The sequence below is a fragment of the Parus major genome, chromosome 2 (genome assembly GCF_001522545.3).
Source record: "Parus major isolate Abel chromosome 2, Parus_major1.1, whole genome shotgun sequence".
NCBI classification, from domain to species: Eukaryota; Metazoa; Chordata; class Aves; order Passeriformes; family Paridae; genus Parus; species Parus major.
Window position 1 is genome coordinate 114,628,192 of NC_031769.1, and position 9,945 is coordinate 114,638,136.

Consider the following 9,945-nt stretch of genomic DNA (forward strand, 5'->3'; position numbering starts at 1 on the left):
CTTCTGAGCAGTTTGTCACTGGGGAGGCAGATAACTAAACTGTAAATGCCAAGAGAACAATTTCAACGCTCACAGATGAACACCTCTTCCTTTTTGACCTCCTGACATCTGTAGTTTAGGTGGGTTTAAATAAATGGAGAAACATACTGTATGCAATGCATGGTTTTATGTACGTGCTAATAGAAAGTATACATTGAAGTACTATTTAATAGAAAGACAAGCAGCATCTGAAAAGCACATAAGCCTAATTGATTCCAGACACAACTGGCCTGGATTTTGTTTCCTCTTATTCCAACTTTCTGACCTTGTAAAAATTATCTTGATTGTGTTATACTAAAACAAGGCCGTGATCTTGCAAAAACTACCATGTGTCCTGGAGCTGAGAAGTGCCCAGCAAAGCCCTGCATACAGAACAAATGCTGACAGCATTAGGCCCCAGCTCTGCCTGGTTTGTTTCCCCCTCCTTGTATCTAATCGTGGTGAAGCAATAGTCTCACTTCTGCTGAAAGCTGGATCTGGGCTTTCATTTTTAAAGAGGGCAAAAAATGTGTAGTGAAACTTTACAATTTGTGGTGTATTATAGGTTTAAAATCCTCAGAGCAGTTTAAGCTACTGGGATTTTATGGCATTTAGACCAGGGGAAAGAACAGGGAGGGTTTAAAAACACATATTGCCCGTAATTTTTTTCAGTTGTGTGTGCGTATGTGTGGTGGTATCTCTGTTTTTCAGAAGATAGTTTCTAGGGATTGGTAGGAGGGTTGAAGGACTTACTGGCTTTGATGATAACCCTTCCAATACCGTTGTGCCTCTGTATAAACATGCACGAAAGACCCAGGACAGCAGAGTGCTCCATGTGCTGCTGTCTTTGGCACTAGAGAACTTCTAATAATATTTTCTGCTTGAAAAAATCCAAGGCCTGGGTACACTGATCCTTTTATTACAATAACTGCTGTTGCTCCTTCTATCTGGGAATCTGTGTCTTGCCAGCTTTAAATCTCTGTGGAGAGTAGTGACAAAAAGAGGTCTTTCCAGCATATTGAACTGATGATCCCTCTCCTTATTTCTCTGAAGGCTCTCCTTTTGTTTTTTTCCTGGATCAAGAATAAACTGTGTATTTGGGCCTTTGTCAGCTAAGTTCCCATGGGGCATCCTTGTAAGCACTGGGATTGCCTGTTTAGTAGAGGGAGGCTTATAAAAAGCAACTCCAGGTGGAAGTGGGCCTTTTCCTGCTCCTCCCTTCATCCTGCTGCAATTCCCTTTCATCCAAGCCCTGAGAACTGCCTGCCATTTAGACTAGGGTACAAAACTATGAGAGTTGTACTCCCTTGACCTAGAAATTAGAGTGTCTGTCGTCACTTACATTGATTTGTTAATGTTCTGGGGAGTTTTGTTGTATATAATGTACTGTGTCAACTTCTGGTGGTTGTACAACAGCAAATATAACTCAAAAAGCTAAGCCTACCTCTGAAGAAAGCGAGCAGCTTTTATGCATCATGAAACTTGGTTTCTAAGAAGTTGGCATCAATATGACTGCCATCACATTTGGGATTTCTTAGCTACCATGTCAGTGTTTCTTATTTCCCAACAGATTGCAAGGTGGACATGCTGTGTGGTATGTTACTTGTTAAATAAAAAAGCCTGAGAGCATGTGCAGTGTTCTGACTCAAAAGTCATGTTGGTAACCCGCTACACCAAAGATGAATGTTCGTGCCAGAACTGCATCTGTTATCTCTATCTTTTAGCAACTACTTTACAGCTTTTCTGTTAAGTTACAGACAAGGTCCAGGTAAAAACCTGCTGCCTTGGAAGCCGTGATACAATCTGTGCTCTCTGTGCGAAAAATTCTGCATGTTCTGGCTTGTGTTTTTGAAGAGAGAAAACAATTGGTCCATTGCTGCTGAGCTGTGCTGTTCTGTGCCGTGCTGTCAAAGTGGGCAGCCTTTGGAGTGTGACCCGTGGCATTACAGATGTGCCTCACATGCCCTCGCTGCTCAGTCACCACTGGATGAAGACACAAAATCTTCCCACCTTAACTGAAACAAGCAGCTTCTGTTCATCTGCCCAGAGTGCACCAGCAAATACAATGATTGGGTAAGTTGTCATACCCAAAGTATAAACAAACCTGTGCACAGGAGAGGTGAGTTTCTGGCAGGATTTCAGGGGAGTTCCCTCAGTGCTGCAGAACCAAGGTGCTCCTCTTAAGGGATGGAACAAATTTTAGATACTTGTGCAAAACAGAAGCAGAAAACGTGCAGAATGGCGGGATACAAATTGAGGTGTTGTCTGCTGGTAGTGGTGCTTTTAACACTGACCTGTTGCTCCAGATTTCTTTCTTCGTGTTTGGCACATCAGAGAATACCTCTGCTCTCGAATCATGCCTGCACAAGTGGAATCAGATCTCACGTGTCTCCTATGAAGTGCAAGCATGAAGTGAGGTATTCCTTTATTTGTGAGTTGGTATTACCAGAGTACATTTTATTATGAGGTTCAGTTAATGGTGTATTCTATTTAATACTTAACTGATTAGAAGTGGTTTTTTTTTTTACAGTGATGGTGGCAAAGTACTGGCACAGTTTGCCCAGGGGTGGTTGATGCCCCATACCTGGAAACATTGAAGGTCAGGTTGGATTGGGCTCTGAGCCATCTGATTGAGTTGAAGATGTCCCTGGATATTGTAGGGTGGTTGAACTAGGTGGGTCTTAGAGATCCCTTCCAACACAAACTATTCATTGGTTCTATGATCAAACTCTGTCTAGCCAATCAGTGTTTCTCTTCTTGCAGTGCAGTGCTCCACAAAGGATTTATTTTCCAGTTTGGCTGGACTGTGAGGAACCATGAAGATCATAGAAATAAGTTTAAGTCCTTAAACATTTGCTGAATATATCTCACACTTTTTAAATGTCTCTGTACCCACAATAATTAATACCAAGTGTGAGTGCATTCCCCTTTTCCTCCAAATTGTGATGTTTCCATAACTAAGTATTGATTCATATTTAAATCTTCAGCCCTTAAAGTGTTCTGTGTCAGTGAAACAAAGACCACAGCTGGAATTATCACTACTCTGTAACAGAAAAATATTTTTATAAGCTTTAAACTTAACTATGTATGAGAATTTTTTCTCAGCTTCACCATGTATGAGACTGATCTCTCAGAGCTGGGACTGAAATAGTGGAAGGAACAATTTATTATACTTTTTTCTCTATATAAACATACAGTGACCCTATTTATGTCCCTATATCCTTCTGAAACCAAATTTTCCATGCACGACATTCTGGAGAGAGAAAGGACAAGACAGAAAAAGAAAGAGACAGAAGAAATGGTACAAATTACTCTGCTGTAAGGCATCAGGATAGTACCATGATAAAGCCAGTGTAAAAAAAAGACAAAGAATAAACTGGAGTGGTGTAATGAAGAGTACATTTATAAAATGTCTTATTGCACCAAGCTCGGAGTGACCACTTCAGATGATCAGTAGAGAAATCAAAATGAACTTCATATAGAAAATATAAATCATCAGTTTGATGGAGAAGTCAGGGTAGATGGTTACAGAGAGTTTGTAGAGCATCACTAACAAAATTGCAGTGGACAGTGCAGTGCTCCTGCAAAATGCTCTCTTAGGATTTATCAATAGGTGGCATATGTAAGTCATCAAGAACAATGTAAAGATGACTCCTTACACATACTGAGTGTCAGTAAGCTCCCAACTGCTGCATTGTCCTTGGTTTCATGGTCTGTGCTGAAAAATAAAATACAGAACAGGGAGAAAATGAAAAATAAGAGATGTAGAATATGAAAGGAAATGGTGAAGGAAGGAAGGATATTGAGCCTTAAAAATATTTTTTAGAGGAAATCAGATAAATTCTCCAATGTGTAAAAGGTTAGAAGAGGTTTGATCAATTGTTTTTGAATGCTGGTGAAATACCAGAACAAGCTACCTAGGAAGTTCTGTTCTGTGCTTCGTGGAGGGTTTCTAAGAACAGGTTAGACAAACATCTGCTGGGGATTGTCTGGGGCTACTTTATCCTATCTTTGTGCAGCCTGGGGGGACCAGATGGTCTCTTCAGATGCCTCTCAACCCCCTTCCTACAAGTTTACCAAGTGGGGAGGGGAGTGGACCTGAGTTTAATGAGAAAACGGTATCATCCTATTAGTTGATCCTCTTTCAGAATAGAAGAATCAGAAAGAAACCACATTTGGCTTAACTGAATAAGTAAACGGATTTTTTAATTGTTGTAGACTTGCAGTTTTATGAAGCATTTGGAAAAGCAAATACATAGTTACAGGAAAAAAAGTTATAAAAAAGTTATAAAAAATGATATAAAACCGAACAATTTTAAATACATCTTTTTCTCAATGATCATAAGTAGGAAAAATATTTTATATGTATTCTTCAAGCATAGTTTGTAAATATCTTCCAGGGATATTTAAGCGTGTCTTTGGCCATAGGTTTTACATTGCTTCCTGTTTCAAAACAAGCAATGACAACATCTGTAGTTACATCCGAGAATGTCACACCTAGGTGTTCCTTGCATATGCAAACACAAGAAATAATTGTGAGAAATCACTCTTTCTCCCCGGTCCACAGAAGGAACAAGTTATTCAGTACCTGCTCTGAAAAATCTGTCTGGAAGGACAGACGAATGGGAATGTGAAAGTCAGTGCCTTGTCTCCTCGGCAGGTGAACTCCGTGGCTGCGGCGGCGTTTCCTCCCTCCCTCCGTCCCTGCCTGTGTGTTGGGAAGTTCCCGTGAAATATTGCTGCTGTGGAAAGTCCTGTTCACAGCGAGGAGACGTGACCTCTCAGCGAGTCAGATCCAATTTTACAGGCGGCTCTGAGTCAGGGTGGAGCCCGTGCACTGAACTTTGTATTTGAGGAGGAAGTGATGGAGGTGGCCGCCCGTGTTGCTAAGCAGACGAGTTGCCGTATTTTTTTTTTTTTTTTCAGCTGATACTTTCGGCGGGGGTGTGACTTCATTCTTAGATATGATGCCTTCCATTTATTAAGGACAAAGGTCAGAAATTGCCGGTGCTGTGATAGCTGTGTCTCTCCATATAAGAAGAGGAACATTCTGCTGAGCCGTCAAAGATGGAAATGGGAGTCCTTAATGCTGCTCCTGCACAGTGAAAACAAAACCGACCGTGAAGCTGTCAGTTCATGTCACGGTCCAAGAGCAAACGTCCTCACCAGCAGGTGATGGATGATGGGGAGTAGGTCAGTTCTGTGGCATTGCTCCATTTTTATAAGAGCTCACTACTATTTCTGATTAAAGAAGTGGCCTGGTCTTGTCTCCAGTAGTAATGAGAACCAGGAGCCTGAGGTGAGCAGTCAGGAACTGGCCTGTTAAATCAGAATTTAGATGGAAAGCAAAGTGATCCTGCCTCATACGCCAGCAAATTAAGTGAAGAGTCTGTTTGGGAGTGACAGCGAATTGTTTGTCACCTCTGTGCCACTGGTACTGCCTTCCAGCTGTCCAGATCATCACAGGGAGTACCCAGGCAGCATTTTGGAGACACTGAGTGGGACAGTGCAGACAGGCTGGGGACAGCTGCCCACAGCTGTGTGTGCACCCACACCACGCACTGTGATGGGTCACAGTGTGCTGTGTCAGACAGCGTTTTTACCTATTACCCCCTAAAAGTCTTTGGTTATGTCCTTAAGTTAGCCTTGAGAGAACTATATGTTGTTATGTGAGAGATACAGCTGTATCTGAACACTTCCATATAAAAGGATAAATTTTGGGAGTAGTATTTGCCTCTTGTTGTGGGATTCCCAGGGATGAGGCATCAGGGAATGCTGATGTCCCTCAGAGAGCTTTGCCCCTGAGAAGCCTGACAGGTGAGTGGCATGTGGGCAAGAGCTGCTGGAGCTCTCTGCCCCTCTGCTTTTCAGGTTCAGTTCCTCAGTTAAGGAGTTCCCTGCCACAGAAGTGGCTGTTTGGGCCAGTTCCAGCTTTTGTCACTATGGCTGGCTTGAGTTCCAAAAAAAAAAACAACCAAACCCGACCAACCCACACAAGAGTCTACCCTGGCTTGCCCTCTGTTCCCTTAGCTTGTTGGTGCCACAGGGTGGCTCCTTGTAGCACTTATATTTCCAGCACTTTTAGCTCTTCAGCTGAAGTCGTTAAAGTTGTTCTTTCTGATACAACTCTGTTGCTTCCTGGTACTTACCAAAATCCACGTGCTCTTGGTATTTCAGCATGCTGTGGGTTAGTGATTGATTTCTTCTGAAAAAAGAATATTGTTTTCCTTCAGCTAACGGCATATCGTTATCATTTGTGCTCTGTTGGCCACTACACACTCTCAGTCTCATGTGCTTCCATTGCTCTGTAAATTTTGAGAAACTTTGAGTAAAACTTTCACTTGTGAAAAAAAAAAGAAACAATCAGACTTTTTCACTTCATGTGACTGAAACAGTGTTCAGAGATTAAAAAAATGTATGTGTGTGTCAGGGATGTGTGACTTTGGAGCCACTTCCCAGCAACCATGGGACAAAACATAATGCCTTTGTTGGTCTGAGGCTCTGAAATGGCATTCTGAATGCTGAGCCTGAAGTGCTCAGACGGCAGTAACTCCTAGCACAAGCTTGGGCTCACTCAAGCCCAAGGTTTCACATCTCTCCTTGCATTAATAGAAGTAAAAGCAAGTCTGTGAGAGGAGAAGTTGCTGAGTTTTGGGTACATCTGTACAGAATTTCCTCAGGAGCTGCAACTTCCTTCACCAAAGCAAAAAAGCTTTTTAGAGGAAGCCACCTGGAGGGCATGGCAGCAGAACAAGTACTTTCTGTCGGAACTGATGCATGGTTTGGACCTTCACAGTGCTGAGCAGGTGAGGAACCAGATGTGCTTAACAGAGCTGTTCTCCAGCAGGGTGGGCTGCTCTGAGCTCTCTGCACAGCCCTCAGCAGCTCTCAGGCAAGCTCAATACCTGGACTGGGTTGTCAGGAATGAGGCACAGACTGCTTGGCCCTTGTAGCCTGAAGGCCTCCCTGCGCACAGGTTGTTTGGGGACTCACGACTTGTGAGGTGTCATCTGCTGCCTGAGGAAGTGACAATGTCTAGATCTTAAGATCACATTTTGCTGTACCTGGCTGTTAAAACAGATGCTGGTTCTTCAAAGTCTACTGGATAAGTAACCTGCCTTTGTATTTTCATGTGATGCTAAATCATTTGCATTTTGTAATTCTGGTATTTTAGAACAGGTTTAAATGCCACCCAGTAATCTCAGTGCTGTACTTCTTAGGGACTACATTTACTTATCTCTGCACAACTATGCCTGTCATACACAGTGACAGCTCAGCTTGGTACAAACTATCCCCACCTTGAGAATTTACCTGGTTAGGTAAAGTGTAGCAATTCACTGGGGTTTTGTTGGTACACATACCCTTGCTCTGCAACTGCTGTTGAAATTCTCAGCCATTAATGCAAATTCTTTCTAATCTGTGAGCCAAATGGCTGCCTACATCAGATGGATTACTTCTTCCCAACAGCACACAAAGGGTTGGGTGGCTGGCTACAAGTAAATTTTCATCCCTGTCATCTCTTGGGTATTTTAATAAGCTGTTACCAATAAGGTTAATCATGAAGAGGCCATGTTGCTGTTTCCTCACTCTCCTGTGAAGCTGCCTTGTTGGTTACTTGTGAAGTTACATCTTTCTCTTCAGGGACTGGCTGAAGCACAAGTTAAGGGTTTAAAAATCTTTCCTCCGTAGCAGCTGCACAGCTATGTATTTTGTCCATGTCTGGTACTACCACTGAGTGTGCATGTGTGTGAACTTGTGCCACACCTTGACAGTGTCCCACCCTGGAGTGGCGAAACCACTGCAGCACTTTTCCTTACTCTCTATTTCCTGTTATTGAGGAGTTAGGGAATGGCTGTAATTCTCCCACTTCTGTGAAAGTGCTATTTGCAGATTCTCTTTCTTCTGATGTCAGAAAGCGTTGGGAGACTCCCTGCACATTTTTATGACCCGAGTAGTAAGCCAGATGATTCCACAGGCCACGGCCTGAGGATGATTTATGGGACCTGAGGAGCTGGTTCTGTGCCTTCTACAAGACTCACACAGTAGAGACTGGGACATTTTTTTCCCATGGAACAAACATTTAACCAAGTACCTATCCATGATCCTCTCCCACCCCTTGCTTCTACCAGGTTAACTTGCTTCTTTTTTAAAAGAAGTGCAGCATTTCTTTGGTTGGCTCACCCTGTCACCACAATATGCTTTGAACACTTTTCATGCTCGGCAGCTTTGCGATCTGATTTCTGCTCAACAAGAAACTGAAACAAGTTCTAGAGGGAGCAGTGAGGCTGCTGGCAGTTGGTCTCAGAATGAGTTTCTCGTGCCCCTAAATCTTGGAGAACTTAAATCTTTGAAAGCGAGGGGAGTTCCAGGCAGGTTTACACCACACCAGGGTGCTTGGCTGTCAGATTAGGGGTGCACTTGAATGATACATGCAGAAAAACAGACTTGGGGTGCTTCTAGGCTCTTTTCTCTCTGGTCTCTCAACATACTGCAAGAAAAAACTGAAACTGATTACCTTCAGTAGCTTGGGAAAACACCTCTGTGTAGGTTTGTTCATTTTTTTGTTTGTTTTTTCACAAAGTAAAGAAATGCAAATAAAAATAGAGCTATGGTAAACTTTAGTGAAGGTATACTTGGGGTATGTGCAGCTTCAAATTGTTTTTGAATACTATTTCTGCTTGCTGTTTTTAACTTAATGGAAGACCTTGGAGAAGAACAGGGAGTGTATTCTACTGCATCATCACATGCTATCAGCTTTTCACTGCGTTTTTCAGCTGAAAACCTGGGACAGCAACTCCACCCCAGCTGCTGGCCCCTTTCTGGGTGATTGCACAGGCCAGCTGCGTGGAAGATGGTGATGCCTCTCAAACTGCTAACCTTGCCTTCTCCCAAAAGATGCTTTCCCCTAAACCCAAGAGAGACTGAGTAGGCCAGACATGAATGACACAATGTGGAAGAGTGTCATAATTCCTCTGGAGAAGCCTGAAATATTTTTACAGCTGTAGTAGCCCTCCTGGCTGCAGAATCAACATGGACACTTGGACGGAGGGAGCCAACAACCCAAGAAGTGAGAGAAGCTTTTGACATTCACGTTGTCTGGATCCAGCTCCCAGCTTACTAACTGTGTATTAAAAGAGCCTAGAGGAAAAGCTGTGTGAGATCCTATGAGGACAGGACGCCTTCTCTCTTTCCCACGGAAAATATACGAATGTGGGTGCAGCGAACAGCCCCCTAAAAGGAGCGGCAGGAGCTGGAGGGGGAGGGTGTCCCTGCTCGGGAACACATGACTTTGTTTTTCCTTCTCCAACCTGCCACAAACAATGATGGTAAGAAGTTATCTCGTCAAATGACTCGCTGAAAATTCCTGTAATGCCGAGTATCTTTGCACTGGGTTTACGCTTTAATCTCTTTATACTTTTAAGACGCTTATTTAGTTTCCAGAGCAGCGCGGGGAGGACCGCTAAGCGCGCTACTGGTAATCACTTTTGGGTGGGATTTGCCTAATTTACTTACGGAATGAGTTTGTTTCGGTTTGTATCACGAACTCGAATGCATCGCTTACAAACACGGCAGCGGCGGTGCCGGTGCGGTGCCGGGGGAGCGCGGCCCCGCCGGGACGGGGGCGCTGCCGCGGGCGGCCGGGCGGGCGGGCAGCGCTTAATGGCCGCTTCCCTTTGAAAGCCCGACCCGTTCGGGACAAAGTCCACCCTAAACCGCGGTCTCGGGCGATCCTACCCGCGCCCCGCCCCACCCCGCCTCGGTGGCCGGGATGAGAGGCAGGCGGGGGTGCGGTGCCCGCTGCCCGTCCGGGGGCAGAGGCCGGGGCCGGGGCGGGCGGCGGCCGGCCGGGCAGCCTCCCGGGACGCCTCTCGGTTTCGTTTCTCCGCCGCGGTTGGGAAGTTTGAAGAGCGGCAGCGGCACAGTGAC

The 9,945-nt window shown here is 44.3% G+C and overlaps 1 long non-coding RNA gene across 1 annotated transcript; it reads left to right on the plus strand.

Moving 5' to 3' along the window:
* The first annotated feature begins 2,097 nt into the window (after positions 1-2,097).
* Positions 2,098-5,989, plus strand: LOC107201044. The gene is made up of 3 exons (XR_001519972.2): positions 2,098-2,435; positions 2,549-2,692; positions 4,679-5,989. It is a non-coding gene; the product is annotated as an uncharacterized LOC107201044 (long non-coding RNA).
* The last annotated feature ends 3,956 nt before the right edge of the window (positions 5,990-9,945 follow it).